Source organism: Pseudophryne corroboree, chromosome 3, assembly GCF_028390025.1.
Source record: "Pseudophryne corroboree isolate aPseCor3 chromosome 3, aPseCor3.hap2, whole genome shotgun sequence".
Lineage (NCBI taxonomy): Eukaryota > Metazoa > Chordata > Amphibia > Anura > Myobatrachidae > Pseudophryne > Pseudophryne corroboree.
The window spans coordinates 9593978-9612625 of record NC_086446.1 but is presented as its reverse complement, the minus strand read 5'-3'; positions in this window follow the sequence as shown (position 1 = coordinate 9612625).

Sequence of the window (18648 nt, the reverse complement as noted above, 5' to 3'; positions counted from 1 at the left end):
GCATGCAAAATGTACCAAATCGTATGGAATCGTATGGAAGCTCCCGGGAGAGTTCAAGGGAAATCGCCTCAGACTTCAGCCTCAGACATATTGCTGTAGTGTATGGGGCCCTTAAGATTCAAATGATCATAAAGCCCTCTAGGTTTAAGCGCATTAAACATATAGATCCATTTTGATTCTAGACGTTAACAGCTGTTTATGCCTATCACCACGTATTTTACTTTCTGGAACATGGTCGATGATAAGATGTCTAAAATTTGACATATAGTGCTTATATTCCGCAAAGTGCCGTGCTAATGGTTAGTCAGATTTTTTTTAGAAAAATAGATATTGATCTTAAATGCGCTATACCGTGAATTGCAGCCTAGGAGAAACAAATGGCACTTCACAATTTCACCATAACAATAAATCACCTACAAAAAATGAATCTCACAATGGCGCATATCACTCAACAAAGTACTTTCCTCATATAATTCTTTTTGTAGTATTTGAGTTCCACTTTCATGTGTCAAAGGATGATGAAATTCTCAGTCATGCACCATGAGGATATCCACTTTGAATTTCCAGTTTTATGTCCCAATCTCAAAGATAAAGGAAAAGAATCTAGTGCAACATTGTCTGATAGACAAGACAAAGACGTGTATTTATTACATCAAACTGATGAAGGACCTGGTGTCCGAAAAGCTTTAAGCTGCTGGTGAGAACATCCAAAGGGAGAGCTCTTTTTGTCCAATACTTACCTGAGGAGGTGTGAGGAACCCGGGCCGTCATCCTACAATCCCCACCTTTTTCATCTGGGACGGGTAATGAAGTGGAATTCTGAGCTTATGTGATCCTGTACCACTATCTCATGGTGATATGCTGTTTTAATTCTATGTCATTGTGAGTTTGATGTAATAAATACACGTCTTTGTCTTGTAATAAATACACGTCTTTGAGATTTGGACATAAAACTGGAAATTCAAAGTGGATATCCTCATGGTGCATGACTGAGAATTTCATCATCCTTTGACACATGAAAGTGGAACTCAAATACTACAAAAAGAATTATATGAGGAAAGTACTTTGTTGAGTGATATGCGCCATTGTGAGATTCATTTTTTGTAGGTAGTCAGATTTTTTTACCATTAATGGCAGCTCTTCTTGCCGTTCTATGCAAGGCCATGCGTTCCTTAAAGACACGCATGGTCTTGCCTGCATAACATAAACCGCACGGGCACTTCACCAAATACACCACAAACGTAATAGTATAACGTATACCTGTATGTGGATGAAAGAAACATTTACTAGCTATCATATGCTGGCATGTAGTACACCCAGTACACTTATAACAGCCAGGACTTTTGATACGTGTTCTACTGTCCGGTTTCAAATGTTCTGTTATGTCCGTGTGTACAGTCCAATCTCTCAATTTTTCCCCCCTTTTAAAACAGGGCATGACCTTCATATGTTTCAAACTTTTTACTTCATATATATATATATATATATATATATATATATATATATATACACACACACACACACACACACATATATTAGTTCAGTGCAGTTTTATCATCATATATTAATTGTCTGCATTGCCAATGTGACCGTGTGTGCCTGTATCTGCTGTGTGGTTTCACTTTCAGTGTTTCCCAGAGATCTATCATTGTATTCTGTAAACTAAGGGACTAGGTGCGTCAGGGTCATTTATATAGTGTGCGTCACAGTATTTACCCAGTATGTGTATTCTACTGTGTACCCAGTCACATAGTACCGGATTTATTCGCAGGTGTTGTGTACTGGGGACTCAGTCACTTACTAATGGCTTTATTCACAGGTATCATACTCTGGCTTCATCGTACTAACGCTCTGTGTTGCATTTGTGTACAATGTCTAACAGGAAGGGCGGGAAATCTGGGGACGCTCCTGCATCATGCAGAGTATGCGCCACAGGTTTATCTGCGGGAGAATCTTTGTATGATGGTCTGTGTACCCTGTGTCATACATCCCTCAGTCAGTCCGCAGCTCCTGTACCCAATCAGGAGCCATACTGGGCTGCATTCTCAAACCTACTGGGTACTCTAGTGGAACGCCTAATGCCCCCTGTGAGACCACCTGTGCCATTACAGCCTCAAATTGTCCCTGTGATGATAACTTGTCTAGTTGCAGTTGACTCATTCCTTGGTTAGACAAAAATCTACCCCAGGTAACTCCCGTGTCTCTGGGTCATCTAAGCAGGCTGCTTCCGCCTCTCAATCCACAAATCTCTCAGATGTTTCATCTGAAGAGGAGGGTACTGTCCTATCAGACACTGAATCAGGCGTTTCTGATGAGGACTCTGAATTACAGATTGATGTTCCTGCTTTAGTGGTTGCTATTAAGCAAATCCTACTAATCACTGATGATGTTGAGGAAACCACTACTGTCACTAAGAAAACTGATATGTTTAAATGGCAGAAGGTGGTTAAAGATCTATTACCCCATTCTGACCATTTGGTGGACATCAGGCAGGAACCCTGGGCTGATCCAGGGAAAAAAGTTCCCTCTCTCTCTCTAAACGGGCCTTGACTCGCTATCCTCCCCCTGCAGAGTTATGTATCAAGTGGGAAAATTCACCTCCGGTGGATTCCCATGTCACCCGCCTCATGGTGTCATCCACTCTGCCTGTCACCACTGTCACTTCACTGAAAGAACTGACAGATAAGCGTGTGGAGGGATGCCTGCAATCTATTTACTCCCTTACAGTTGCTGTACATAGACCCACTATAGCAGCCTCCTGGGCTGCAAAAGGTATTGAAGCATGGGTTCAGGCATTAGAGAATGAGCTGCCCGAGGATATTTCTGACAATGCCAGACAATACCTGTCTCACATTACCACCGCCGCCTATTACATTCAGGAGGCGTCCTCTGAGGCCGGTGTGTTGGCGGCCAAGGCGTCTACTACATCCATCCTGGCTCGCCGTATTCTGTAGTTGAGGTCATGGAAGGTGGACCTGGACTCCAAAAAGAACTTGGAGATACTCCCTTTTAAGGGAGACATTTTATTTGGGGAGGACCTAAATAAGATTGTGTATAAATTGGCGGCTGCTAAGACTGCCTTCCTCCCAACTACTTCTCCTTCTGCACAGAAGGCAAAAGTTACCACTTTTCATTCCTTTCGGCCTCAAGGGAAAGCAAAAGGTCAAGCATACATGAGACAATCTCGTGCTCCCATAACCACTTAGCTCAAGACAAAGCAGTCCTGGGCGACCCGTCACTAATAAATATAAGATAAGTTTAGCGCTATAAATTTTAATAAAAACACAATTTAATAAATTGAAAAGACAAAATTATTATACAATTTAAACTAAAAAGTAGCAAGCTAAAAATTAAAGATATTAGTTGTATAATATGTGCCAACTGCAGATAGAAAACGACAGTGTCCCTTTAAGTGGTTGGGCAGTTCATGATAAGGGACACGGTCGTTTTCTATTTGCAGCTGGCACATATTATACAACTAATATCTTTATTTTTAGCTTTCTACTTTTCAGTTTAAATTGTATAATAATTTTGTCTTTTCAATTTATTAAATTTATGTCTTTTCAATTTATTAAATTGTGTTTTTATCTAAATTTATAGCGCTGTAACTTATCTTATATTTATTATTCACCTGGGACACTGACCATCTTCCATTATACAGCAGCTAGAAAAAATAAGATTTTACTCACCGGTAAATCTATTTCTCGTAGTCCGTAGTGGATGCTGGGAACTCCGTAAGGACCATGGGGAATAGCGGCTCCGCAGGAGACTGGGCACAACTAAAGAAAGCTTTAGGACTACCTGGTGTACACTGGCTCCTCCCTCTATAACCCTCCTCCAGACCTCAGTTAGGATACTGTGCCCGGAAGAGCCGACACAATAAGGAAAGGATTTTGAATCCCGGGTAAGACTCATACCAGCCACACCAATCACACCGTATAACTCGTGATACTATACCCAGTTAACAGTATGAAATATAACTGAGCCTCTCAACAGATGGCTCAACAATAACCCTTTAGTCAAACAATAACTATATACAAGTATTGCAGACAATCCGCACTTGGGACGGGCGCCCAGCATCCACTACGGACTACGAGAAATAGATTTACCGGTGAGTAAAATCTTATTTTCTCTGACGTCCTAGTGGATGCTGGGAACTCCGTAAGGACCATGGGGATTATACCAAAGCTCCCAAACAGGCGGGAGAGTGCGGATGACACTGCAGCACCGAATGAGCGAACTCTAGGTCCTCCTCAGCCAGGGTATCAAACTTGTAGAATTTAGCAAATGTGTTTGACCCCGACCAAGTAGCTGCTCGGCAAAGTTGTAAAGCCGAGACCCCTCGGGCAGCCGCCCAAGAAGAGCCCACCTTCCTCGTGGAATGGGCTTTTACAGATTTAGGATGCGGCAGTCCAGCCGCAGAATGTGCAAGTTGAATCGTGCTACAGATCCAGCGAGCAATAGTCTGCTTTGAAGCAGGCGCACCCAACTTGTTGGGCGCATGCAGGATAAATAGCGAGTCAGTCTTTCTGACTCCAGCTGTCCTGGAAACATAGATTTTTAGGGCCCGGACTACGTCCAGCAACTTGGAGTCCTCCAAGTCACGAGTAGCCGCAAGCACCACAATAGGCTGGTTCAAATGAAACGCTGAAACCACCTTTGGGAGAAATTGGGGACGAGTCCTCAATTCCGCCCTATCCATATGGAAAATCAGATAAGGGCTTTTACATGACAAAGCCGCCAATTCTGACACACGCCTGGCCGAAGCCAAGGCCAACAGCATGACCACTTTCCACGTGAGATATTTTAGTTCCACGGTTTTAAGTGCTTCAAACCAATGCGACTTTAGGAAATCCAACACCACGTTGAGATCCCAAGGTGCCACTGGGGGCACAAAAGGGGGCTGAATATGCAGCACTCCCTTAACAAATGTCTGAACTTCAGGTAGTGAAGCCAGTTCTTTTTGGAAGAAAATCGATAGAGCCGAAATCTGGACCTTAATGGAACCCAATTTTAGGCCCATAGTCACCCCTGACTGTAGGAAGTGCAGAAATCGACCTAACTGAAATTCCTCCGTTGGGGCCTTCCTGGCCTCACACCACGCAACATATTTCCGCCATATGCGGTGATAATGGTTTGCGGTCACTTCTTTCCTAGCTTTAATTAGCGTAGGGATAACTTCCCCCGGAATGCCCTTTTCCTTCAGGATCCGGCGTTCAACCGCCATGCCGTCAAACGCAGCCGCGGTAAGTCTTGGAACAGACAGGGCCCCTGCTGCAGCAGGTCCTGTCTGAGCGGCAGAGGCCATGGGTCCTCTGAGATCATTTCTTGAAGTTCTGGGTACCAAGCTCTTCTTGGCCAATCCAGAACAATGAGTATAGTTCTTACTCCTCTCCTTCTTATTATTCTCAGTACCTTGGGTATGAGAGGCAGAGGAGGGAACACATACATCGACTGGTACACCCACGGTGTTACCAGAGCGTCCACAGCTATCGCCTGAGGGTCCCTTGACCTGGCGCAATATCTTTTTAGCTTTTTGTTGAGGCGGGACGCCATCATGTCCACCTGTGGCCTTTCCCAATGTTGTACAATCAATTGGAAGACTTCTGGATGAAGTCCCCACTCTCCCGGGTGGAGGTCGTGTCTGCTGAGAAAATCTGCTTCCCAGTTGTCCACTCCGGGAATGAACACTGCTGACAGTGCTAACACGTGATTTCCCGCCCATCGGAGAATCCTTGTGGCTTCTGCCATCGCCATCCTGCTTCTTGTGCCGCCCTGTCGGTTTACATGGGCGACCGCCGTGATGTTGTCTGACTGGATCAGCACCGGCTGGTGTTGAAGCAGGGGTCTGGCTTGACTTAGGGCATTGTAAATGGCCCTTAGTTCCAGAATATTTATGTGTAGGGAAGTCTCCTGACTTGACCATTGTCCTTGGAAATTTCTTCCCTGTGTGACTGCCCCCAACCTCGAAGGCTGGCATCCGTGGTCACCAGGACCCAGTCCTGTATGCCGAATCTGCGGCCCTCTAGAAGATGAGCACTTTGCAGCCACCACAGCAGCGACACCCTGGCCCTCGGAGACAGGGTTATCAGCCGATGCATCTGAAGATGCGATCCGGACCACTTGTCCAACAGATCCCACTGAAAGATCCTTGCATGGAACCTTCCGAATGGAATTGCTTCGTAAGAAGCCACCATCTTTCCCAGGACTCGCGTGCAGTGGTGCACCGACACCTGTTTTGGTTTTAGGAGGTCTCTGACTAGAGATGACAACTCCTTGGCCTTCTCCTCCGGGAGAAACACTTTTTTCTGTTCTGTGTCGAGAACCATCCCCAGGAACAGTAGACGCGTTGTAGGAACCAGCTGCGACTTCGGAATGTTCAGGATCCAGCCGTGCTGTTGTAGCACTGCCCGAGCTAGTGCTACTCCGATCAGCAACTGTTCCCTGGACCTCGCCTTTATAAGGAGATCGTCCAAGTACGGGATAATTATAACTCCCTTTTTTCGAAGGAGTATCATCATCTCTGCCATTACCTTGGTAAAAACCCTCGGTGCCGTGGACAGACCAAACGGCAACGTCTGGAATTGGTAATGACAGTCCTGTACCACAAATCTGAGGTACTCCTGGTGAGGGGGGTAAATGGGGACATGCAGGTAAGCATCCTTGATGTCCAGTGATACCATGAAATCCCCTTCGTCCAGGCTTGCAAAAACCGCCCTGAGCGATTCCATTTTGAACTTGAACCTTCGTATATAAGTGTTCAAGGATTTCAAATTTAAGATGGGTCTCACCGAACCGTCCGGTTTCGGTACCACAAACATTGTGGAATAGTAACCCCGTCCCTGTTGAAGGAGGGGTACCTTGACTATCACCTGCTGCGAATACAGCTTGTGAATTGCCTCCAGCACTGCCTCCCTGTCCGAGGGAGCCGTCGGCAAGGCAGATTTGAGGAAACGGCGAGGGGTAGACGTCTCGAATTCCAGCTTGTACCCCTGAGATACTACCTGTAGAATCCAGGGATCCACCCGTGAGCGAGCCCACTGGTCGCTGAAGTTCTTGAGACGGGCCCCCGCCGTACCTGGCTCCGCCTGTGGAGCCCCAGCGTCATGCGGTGGACTTAGAGGAAGCGGGGGAGGACTTTTGTTCCTGGGAACTGGCTGTATGCTGCAGCTTTTTCCCCCTACCTCTGCCTCTGGGCAGAAAGGATGCGCCTTTAACCCGCTTACCTTTCTGGGGCCGAAAGGACTGTACCTGATAATACGGTGCTTTCTTTGGCTGTGAGGGAACATGGGGTAAAAATGCTGATTTCCCAGCTGTAGCTGTGGAAACGAGGTCCGAGAGACCATCCCCAAACAACTCCTCACCCTTGTAAGGCAAAACTTCCATGTGCCTTTTTTGAATCAGCATCACCTGTCCACTGCCGAGTCCACAATCCTCTCCTGGCAGAAATGGACATTGCGTTTATTTTAGATGCCAGCCGGCAAATATCCCTCTGTGCATCTCTCATGTATAAGACTGCGTCTTTAATGTGCTCTACGGTTAGCAATATAGTGTCCCTGTCTAAGGTATCAGTGTTTTCTGACAGGGAATCTGACCACGCAGCTGCAGCACTGCACATTCATGCTGAAGCAATAGCTGGTCTCAGTATAATGCCTGAGTGTGTATATACAGACTTCAGGATAGCCTCCTGCTTTCTATCTGCAGGTTCCTTTAAGGCGGCCGTGTCCGGAGACGGTAGTGCCACCTTCTTTGACAGACGTGTGAGCGCTTTATCCACCCTAGGGGATGTCTCCCAACGTGACCTGTCCTCTGGCGGGAAAGGGTACGCCATTAGTAACTTTTTAGAAATTACCAGTTTCTTATCGGGGGAAGCCCACGCTTCTTCACACACTTAATTTAATTCATCAGAAGGGGGAAAAACCACTGGTAGTTTTTTCTCCCCAAACATAATACCCTTTTTTGTGGTACCTGGGGTAATATCAGAAATATGCAACACATTTTTCATTGCCGTAATCATGTAACGGGTGGCTCTATTGGAATGTACACTAGTCTCATCATCGTCGACACTGGAGTCAATATCCGTGTCGACATCTGTGTCTGCCATCAGAGGTAGCGGGCGTTTTAGAGCCCCTGATGGCTTTTGAGACGTCTGGGCAGGCACAGGCTGAGAAGCCGGCTGTCCCACATCTGCTATGTCGTCAAACCTTTTATGTAAGGAGTTGACACTGTCGCGTAATTCCTTCCACATAACCATCCACTCAGGTGTCGACCCCGCAGGGGGTGACATCACATTTATCGGCACCTGCTCCGCCTCCACATAAGCCTCCTCATCAAACATGTCGACAAAGCCGTACCGACACACCGCACACACACAGGGAATGCTCTGACTGAGGACAGGACCCCACAAAGTCCTTTGGGGAGACAGAGAGAGAGTATGCCAGCACACACCAGAGCGCTATATATAATGTAGGGATTCACACTATACATACAGTGATTTTTTCCCTTATAGCTGCTATTAATATACAGATACTGCGCCTAAATTTAGTGCCCCCCCTCTCTTTTTTACCCTATGAAGTCTGGAAACTGCAGGGGAGAGCCTTGGGAGCGTCCTTCCAGCGGAGCTGTGAGAGGAAATGGCGCCAGTGTGCTGAGGGAGATAGCCCCGCCCCTTTCTCGGTGGGCTTCTCCCACTTTTTTATGGAATGGCAGGGGATTTTACACATATATAGTCTATATTATGTGTTCTTTTGCACCCATCAGTGACGGAGTGTGTGGTGTGCATGGGGAGCAATGGCGCACAGCTGCAGTGCTGTGCGCTACCTTAATGAAGACCGAAGTCTTCTGCCGCCGATTTTCAGGAACATCTTCTTGCTTCTGGCTTTGCAAGGGGGACGGTGGCGCGGCTCCGGGACCGGACGACCGAGGCTGGGCCTGTGTTCGATCCCTCTGGAGCTAATGGTGTCCAGTAGCCTAAGAAGCCCAAGCTAGCTGCAAGCAGGTAGGTCCGCTTCTCTCCCTTAAGTCCCTCGTAGCAGTGAGTCTGTTGCCAGCAGATCTCACTGAAAATAAAAAACCTAAATATAGCTTTCTTTTCTGAGAGCTCAGGAGAGCCCCTAGTGTACATCCAGCTCGGACGGGCACAAAATTCTAACTGAGGTCTGGAGGAGGGTCATAGAGGGAGGAGCCAGTGCACACCAGGTAGTCCTAAAGCTTTCTTTAGTTGTGCCCAGTCTCCTGCGGAGCCGCTATTCCCCATGGTCCTTACGGAGTTCCCAGCATCCACTAGGACGTCAGAGAAACAATAATTTTCTGGGCGACCCTTCAGCCTGCATCTAAACAAGACAAGCCTGCCGCATGACAGGTGGGCCTGCCTCTGGGTGGGAGGTCGACTTCTACAGTTCACCCAGGTCTGTGTTAAAGACCATTTCAGATGCATGGGTGCGATAAGTTGTCTCTCACGGGTACGCAGTCTTTTTCAAGAGATGTCCCCCTCGCCAGGTTTACGCCACGGTCATCCCCTTTTATCAGTTAAAGGCGCAAGCTTTGCAGCAGGTTGTGAGTTCTCTCCTGGAAACAAGAGTGGTAGTGCCAGTACCTCTGTCCCAGAGAGGCAGTGGTTACTACTCGACCCTGTTTCTAGTATGAAACCGAATGGATCCTTCTGCCTATTCTCAACTTCAAATCACTAAACAAGTTTGCGAGAGTGTCCACGTTCCGTTTGGAAATGCTGCGCTCAGTAGTACTGGCGATGGAACCCGGAGACTATATGGTATCCCTGGATATACAGGTTGCGTACCTGCATATACCTATTGCCAAGTCATCAGCAGTATCTGCGGTTTGCTATTGGCAACCTCCACTATCAGTTCCAGGCTCTGCCATTTGGACTGGCTACGGTTCCTCGGATTTTCACCAAGGTCATGGCCATAATGACGGTGCATCTCCGTCGTCAGGGAATCAGGATCCTGCCGTATCTAGATGACCTACTGATCCTGGCAAAGTCCCACGATGTCCTCCTCAGTCATCTACAACTGACAGTAAGCTTCCTACAAGCCCACGGGTGGCTCATCAACTGGAAGAAATCCTTGCTGGTCCCAGCTCAGAGCATGGTGCACCTGGTAGCGCTCCTGGACATGCACAGTCAATGTCTGTTCCTGTCTCCGAAACTTCAGGACTGGATAAGATACTTCCTTTCCTGCAACAGAGTGTCGTTACACTCGGCGATGCAACTACTTGGCCTAATGGTGTGACAATCGACATGGTGGAGTATGCTCAAGTTCATTCCCACCCTCTGCATAATCCTTTCCAAGTGGGACGACCTACCTCACCGTATCAGGTCTCACATGATCACTTTAAATCCGGAGGTTCGGCTATCGCTGACCTGGTGGCTCCAGGTCCAGCAACCGACCAGGAGACGTCCCTTCTGGATCCCCAACTGTGTCCTGTTGACAACAGATGCCAGTCTGAGAGGATGGGGTGCGGTTTTGGAGCAACACTCTTTCCAGGGTCACTGGACCAGAGAAGAATCACTCCTTCCGATAAACATTCTGGAGTTGCGGGCGGTATTCAATGTATTAACCTTGCCCTGCCTCTACTACTGAACAGGCCTGTTCCAGTACGGTCAGACAACGCCACCATGGTGGCATACATAAACCATTAAGGCGACACTTCAAGATGCATGGCAATGTTGGAAGTGTCAATAATCCTTTGTGGGGCGCTCCGCCAGCAATATTGTCAGTGTTCATTCCGGGTATTCTGAACTGGGAAGTGGACTTCCTCAGTGGTCAGGACGTGCATGCCAGAGAGTGGAGTCTTCGTCCGGAAGTCTTTCAACTCCTACTGGACATGTGGGACCTACCAGACATAGCCCTGATGGTGTCTCACAAAGTTCCGGTCTTCGGATCAAGGACCAGGGATCCTCAAGCAGCGTTTGTGTAGACGCACTAGCCATTCCATGGAACTTTCGGCTGCCATACGTGTTCCTTCCAGTGTCACTCCTGCCCAGGGTCCTACGGAAGTTCAAGTAAGAAAAATAAATACTACTTCTAGTTGCTCCGGCGTGGCCCAGACGGCATTGGTTCTCAGACCTGCAGGGTCTGTCGACAGAGCGTCTTCTTCTACTTCCTCAACGCCCAGACCTCTTCGTACAGGGTCCGTGTCTCTACAAATAGGCTAAATAGCCTAGTAGTCTAAAGTACCAGTGCAATACACACTGGGGCCAAGGTTCTGTTCCCAAGTGACATATATACTTTCAGACCTGGCCAGGCTGGCTTTGATGATGTGGCTCTTGAAGCATCACTCCTGAGGGCCAAAGGATTCTCTGAGGCGCTCATCCAAACTATGCTGAAAGCTCATAAGCCGGCATCTGCCTGGATTTATTATAGGATTTGGAATTCTTACTTCACCTGGTGTGCTGATAAGAATTATGTTGCCTGCAGATTCAAAACTTCTAGAATCATGGCTTTTCTACAACGAGGCCTAGATTTAGGCCTTCGTCTGGCATCCCTCAAGGTTCACATATCTGCCTTGTCAGTGGGGTTTCAGAGAAATATTGCGTCTATACCTGACATTCATACATTCACTCGGGGTGTCTTACGGATTCAGCTTCCCTATGTCCCTCCTGTGGCTCCATGGGACCTGTCTGTTGTACTAAATGCCCTGCAAGAGTCTCAATAACTTCTTGGATCAGTGGACCTTAAATTGCTCACGGACATGGTCCTGTTCTTACTGACTGTTGCCCCTGCTAGGAATGTGTCGGACTTAGGTACTTTGTCCTGTTGTCCGCCCTCTCTGACACTTCGGGGGTAATTCTGAGTTGATCGCAGCAGCAAATTTGTTAGCAATTGGGCAAACCCATGTTCACTGCAGGGGAGGCAGATATAACATGTGCAGAAAGAGTTAGATTTGGGTGGGATATTTTGTTCTGTGCAGGGTAAATACTGGCTGCTTTATTTTTACACTGCAATTTAGATTTGTTTGAATACACCCCACCCAAATCTAACTCTCTCTGCACATGTTATATCTGCCTCCCCTGCAGTGCACATGGTTTTGCCCAACTGCTAACAAAATTGCTGCTGCGATCAACGCAGAATTAGGCCCTTCAGCGTGACCGGGCAGTTCTTAGAACTCGTCCTGGTTATTTACCTAAGGTGATGCCTTCTTTTCACCTTAACCTAGAGATTGTGGTTTCGGCCTTCATCTCTTCTGCTTTATCCTCCAAAGAGCGGTCTTTGGATGTGGTACAGGTTCTCCATAAATATGGGGTGAGGACTGTATCTATCTGGAGGTCAGATTCCCTTTTTGTACGGTGTGGTTTTCACAAACATGGCTGGCCTGCGAATAACCAATCCCTGGCCAGATGGATTAGAATGCTGAATGCACAAGCTTATGGCAGGCTGGACTCTCCGTTCCTGTTGCTAATATTGCCCATTCTACTCGGTCTGTTGGACCTTCCTTCTTGAGCGGCCTGCCGCGGCGCGTCCGCAGAACAATTGTGCAAGGCGGCTGCGTGGTTCTCTGTCAACACATTTATTAGGTTCTATGCCTTTAATACTTCTACTTTCCAGGATGCTTCCTTTGGACGCTGGGTTCTCATACCCGCTAAGGCGCATCCCCTCGCTTGAGGAACTGCTTTAGGACATCACCCAATGTTTCCCGTGGAAACCAATGTACCCTGCTACAGAAAAGGATATTTATGGTAGACTTACCATTGTTAAATCTCTTTCTGCAAAGTACATTGGGTTCCACAGGGCGCCCACCCTGATTCACCTAGCTTCTATGGGTTTGTATGGCATTAGCCGCTGGTACCTTCTCCTGTCGTGAGAATGTGGTTCTATGTGACTAACATCTGCCTTCTCCCTTACCTGCTCCTGCATTGGACTGGTTAACGAAACTGAGCTCACAGTGCCTGGAAGCGGGGTTATAGAGGAGGCCCCACTGCATCCTGGGACAGCCTAAAGCTTTAGCCTGTTGGTGCCTCTCTGTATCAAGATCCACTCTACACCTGATGTCTCCTTGTGGAACCCAATGTACTTCGCAGAAAGAGATTTAACAATGGTAAGTCTACCATAAATCTCCTTTATGGAAAAAGTTATACTTCTGCATAACTGGTACTGCACAATGCCAGTGAATCCTGCATGACTGGTACTGCTATATCCCAGTGAATCCTGCATAACTTCTACTGCAATATCTAATTGAATCCTGCTTAACTGGTACTGAAATAATAAGAGTTATGGTAAAACTTACCCTTGTTACCTCTTTTTCTTTGAGGTCCATAGGAACCACAGGGTTAACCTTGGGGTATGCTTGGTGACCAGGATTCAGGCACTGAACAGCAAAGCTTCTTAGTCTCCCAGGATGCACTAAATCCCTCTCCCCTCATACCCTACCCACAGCTCAGGCTCTTCAGTTATAGTTAACAAGCCCAAAGCAGGAGCTGGAGAGTAGAGAAGGAAGAAAAGTACACACAGGAAACACTCTCATGTATAGGAGAAGGGAACTGGTGACTGAGAAAGTAACCCTTTGAAGTTAGGTGCGTCAGGGTGGGCACCCTGTAGATCCTATGGACCTCGTAGAAAAAGAGTTAACAAGGGTCAGTTTTACCATAACTCTTATTTTCTTCTTCAGGGTCCATAGTCTCCACAGGGTTAACCTTGGGGAAGTCCCAAAGTAGTTGTAATAGGGAGGTAACGCTCCAAAGCTGAAAAGAGTACATTGCGGCCAAAGGTTGCATCCTGAGAGGCAAACGTATCAAAGGCATAGAACCTAAGAAACGTGTGTGCAGAAGACCACGTAGTAGCTTTGCATAGTTGTTCAGCAGATGCACCACAGCAGGTTGCCCATGAAGGTCTCACAGAGCAAGTAGAGTGAGCAGTGACTGTACTTAGTACTGGAAGATCAGCTTGCGTGTAAGCCTGTGAGATGGTCATGCCGAGCCGAGGTTTGTTTATTGGCTGGCCAGCCACGCTTGTGGAATCCATAGAGAATGAACAAGGAATCCATTTTCCTCATGGAACTGGTATGGTCCAGGTAGATCTTTAGAGCACATACCACATCCAGAGAAGCTTCCTCAGGTGAAAGGCCAGTACACAATTGCCTTGTTGATAGGTATCCCTTCTTAGTCTGAAGGACAGCCCTGTCATGATGAAAAATCAAAAAGGGGGGACTGCAGGAGAGTGCCCCCAAGTCAGATACTCTGCGGGCTGGGGCAATGGCCAAGAGGAAGACCATTTGAGGTCAACAGTATCCAATGGTTCAAAGGGAGGCTGATGCAAGGACTGAAGAACCAAGGACAAATCCCAAGGAGCCACTGGAGGAACATTGGTGGTCATTCCGAGTTGTTCGCTCGTTGCCGAATTTCGCTATGCTGCAATTTGTTGCTAAATGCGCATGCGCAAGGCACGCAGGGCGCATGCGCTTAGTTATTTTACTAAAAACTTAGCAGATCTGCTGTGGATCCTGCGGCGCTTTTCAGTCGCTCTGCTGATCGGTGAATGATTGACAGGAAAGGGGCGTTTCTGGGTGGTAACTGAGCGTTTTCCGGGAGTGTGCTAAAAAACGCAGGCGTGTCAGGGAAAAACGTGGGAGTGTCTGGAGAAACGGGGGAGTGGCTGGCCGAACGAAGGGCGTGTTTGTGACGTCAAACCAGGAACTAAACGGACTGAGCTGATCGCAATCTGTGAGTAGGTCTGGAGCTACTCAGAAACGGCAAAGAATTATTTAGTAGCAATTCTGCTAACCTTTCGTTCGCTATTCTGCTAAGCTAAGATACACTCCCAGAGGGCGGTGGCCTAGCGTGTGCAATGCTACTAAAAGCAGCTAGCGAGCGAACAACTCGGAATGAAGGCCATAGGTAGGTAGAATCATGAGTACCCCCTGAAGGAATATACGGACATCTGACAAAGAAGTCTTTTCTGAAACCAGACGGAGACCTGAACTTTAAGAGATGCAAGGCAGAGACCCATGATCTGTAGAAATGCCAGAAGTCTAGAAACCCGAATTACCAGAGGATCATAGTGGCGATGAGCACACCACTGAAAGTTAGAGTGCCAGATACGGTAATATATTCAAGCTGATGCCGGTTTCTGAGCATGACACATGGTTTGAATAAGCGCACTGGAAAACCCTTTATTGCTTAGGAGTTATGACTCAAGATCCACACTGTCAAAGACAAGTGAGCTTGGTCCGGGTATAGAAGACACCGACCTTGTGATAAAAGGTCTGCTCAAAGAGGAAGTGGGAAGGGCGCGTCTATGGAGAGACACTGAAGATCTGTGAACCAATGGTGCCTAGGTCATGGAGAAAGATCGTGCTGCCTTCCTCTTTGAATTTGCATAGCTCTCTGTGAAGAAGGGATACTGGAGGAAAGAGCTAAGCCAGATGAAAGGGCCACAGGACTGTTAGGGTGTCCACGAAGGTTGCGTACGGATCCCTTGTCCTGTACCCGTACACGGGTACTTTGTGGTTGTGTCATGAGGTCCACGTCCGGAGGACCCCATTTGTTCAACAAAAGTTGGAAGATGTCTGGGTGTAGAGACCACTCTCCGGCGTGCACAGCCTGATGACTGAGGAAGTCTGTTTCCCAGTGGAGGACCCCCGGGATGAAGACTGCGGAGATAGCCAGAAGATGGAGTTCTACCCAGACAATAATCTGAGTTACTTCCTGCATTGTGGCTGAACTGCGAGTGCCCCCCTGCCATGGCATTGTCTGACTGTATTTGCCATGAAGGTCCTGAGCCATCTGAAGGGCTCGGTAAACTGCCTGAAGTTACAGGATATTGATCGGAAGATCCCTCTCTATTGGGGACCAGCAGCCTTGAAAGGAGTGACTGCCTGTGGAGGCTGGCATCCATGGTGAGAAGAACCCAGTGTGGAATCAAGAATGGGCGACCCTTGTCCAGGTTGGTAGTTTGTAGCCACCAGGAGAGGGACGTCCGGACATCCGGTGGCAGAACCATTGTATGAGATTTGATATGATTGGGTTGACCATTTCACCTGGTGAGTATCAGGCATTGGAGAGGCCTGGAGTGGAATTGGGTGTATTCCACCATGTCGAAGATGGATACCATGGTGCCCATAGTCTGCATTGCTGAGTGAATAGAGCCTCTGTGATTGTGGAGTAAGTTGTGAATGCGCAATTGTAGTGCTGCAATCTTGTCTGGAAGAAGAAAGATGTGTTGCATGTGAGCATCCAGCAGGACTCAGAGATGGAGCATCCTCGGAGATGGGATAAAAGAGGACTTGGCTCAGTTGATCAGCCAACCGTGACTCTGAAGGAATGACAACTGGAGAAGGACCTCTGGTGAATGTGCAAGAAGGAGGAGGTCATCCAGGTAAGGGAGTATCCGGATTCCCTGCCATCGAAGATGAGCATCCATCACCGCCATGAGTTTGAACACCCTGGGGGCTGAGGAAAGGCGCCTTGGCCTTGTAGAGATGTGCCGGTGGACTTGTAGGAAAGTATTATTGTCAGGGAGGATGCTTCAGAAAGGAGAGAGCGTACCCGTGAGAGACCACTTCTTGAAACCAGGTGTCTGTTGTGATCTGACGCCACGCATGGGCGAACTGAAGAAGTTGGTTTCCCACCCTGAAATCCCCTAGGGGGAGGCTTACCCCATCAGGCAGAGGGGTTTATCCTATGGTTTGTTAATTGCGTGTCTAGCCGCCCAGGCCTGTTTGGGTTTTGGCTTAGAAGCCTTTGTGGTATGAGACAGTCCAGAAAAGGTCTGACTTCTGGCCTTGCCCTGAGGACGAAAGGACTGAAAGGACAAAGTCAGAGGCTGCATAGAGGAAGCCGAGGGTAGACAAGCTGTTTTTGAAGTTTCCAGGTTATTGACAATCTTGTATAATTTTGGTCCAAAAATAAATTCACCTGTGCATGGAAATGCTTCAGAGTCCGCCTTCCATGAATGAAGCCAAATGCTGCGTGCTACCACAGAAGCAGCCAAAGCTTTAGAGGACAGTAGAGCTGTATCCAGAGCAGTCTCACCAGTGTAATAGGAACAATCTCTGATGTTGGCAGTCAGTGACAGTTGTTCCGTGGTAGCCTCAGACGTGAAACGGTTTCCAAGGGCATCCGCCCAGTTTTCAATGGCTTTAGCCACCTAGTCCGTAGCCATGCCAGGTCTGGCTGTTGCGCCTGTAAGTGAATATAAAGATTTAACAGCAGCTGAGTCTTCTTACAAGGAGTTTTCCATGCTTAGCTCATAGTAATAGAGAAATGGTCAAAGTGTGGAAAATCAATTAGTACAACTTTTTGGCGTTTGTACAGAGGGTCTTTAGATTTTGGGGCTAGTTCAGTATCTTTGTGCTGGAGTGAGAATATAACCACCCTAACTAAAGCAGCCACAATAAATTTGTACTGTACCTCTTCTTCCCCATAGGGGGAGTCTGCATCAGAGAGATCTGCATTATCGGCTGCAGCAGAAAGTCCTCAGAGACTGAGAGTGGCATAGACGGAGAGGATGGCACAGTATGCTTAGTGGCAGTAGGTGTAGGCAGTGTTACCTGGCCCTGTAATATATCATGGAATGCAGCTGATGAAGCTGCCAGATTCTGCACAGAGTTAGAAAACATGTCCAACCAGGGACGAGGGACAGGTGGGACTGTAATAGGCTTATAAACAGGCTGCAATTGCGGTGGGAGACCCATAGGGGGAGTCATAGACGGGGCTGCAATATGGTCAGTGATTTTAGCCAGCATGTGAAAAAATGAGGCCCAAGGAGGCTCCTGTGCTAGCACTGGGGGAGCTGATGGACCGGGGATACAAAACAAGAGGTGCACTGATAAATCCAGAGGTAATACCTCTGCTGAACAGGTCCTACTTGACACTAGAGCAGGTGCCCCAGTCTGTTTAGCTGCCTTGCCTTTGTTAGGCATAACTGCAAGGAGACGATATGGTAATGTGCAGTGTGTAACTGAGAACAGTATGTGGCCATAAGCCTGCACAAATTCAATAACTTGTAATGTGGCCAATGCAAACCCTGTACACACCACTATCTAAGAGTTACTGTAGAAAGAAAAATACAGGGAAAGCAATATAATGTAGAGAGAGAAAAGTACAGGTAGCAGAACTAGCATAAGACACATACAATGCAGATAATACAGTGTAACTGCAGTGGGCACTGATATCAACTCTCCAGTTACTAGAGTGGGTAGGATGCAGCACTGTGTATAACCTGGTTCCAAGAAGAGGTATACAGGGAGACCAAACCCAGCATTCCCAGAGACCTGCAGAGCTTCTGTAATTGAACAGATTTACGAAAGCCCAAATTGAATGTCAAATCGATTCTATTGGCAGATTCAATTCATATACCAATAGAATCACATTTCTAATAAACATCGATGTTTTCCCTTAGAACAACATAAAATCTCCTAATTTACTAAGGTACGATTTCAAATGGACCTCCAAGTCGAAACTCAAATCTCCAAATGTTAAGAATGCTCCTGGACATTAAATTTTGGCTTCTAACCCCATTTTAAAGATAGTAAAATGATAATGATTACTTTTTAAGTACCCAAAAACACATAGGGCACTGTGAAAGCAGCAAAAATAGATGCCCAAGGCAATGGTATGAAGTGCACCTACCTATGCCATTGTTATGATTCCAGTACTCCTGGTCAGAGGAGATTTTATGGCAAGGACCGGAGCAC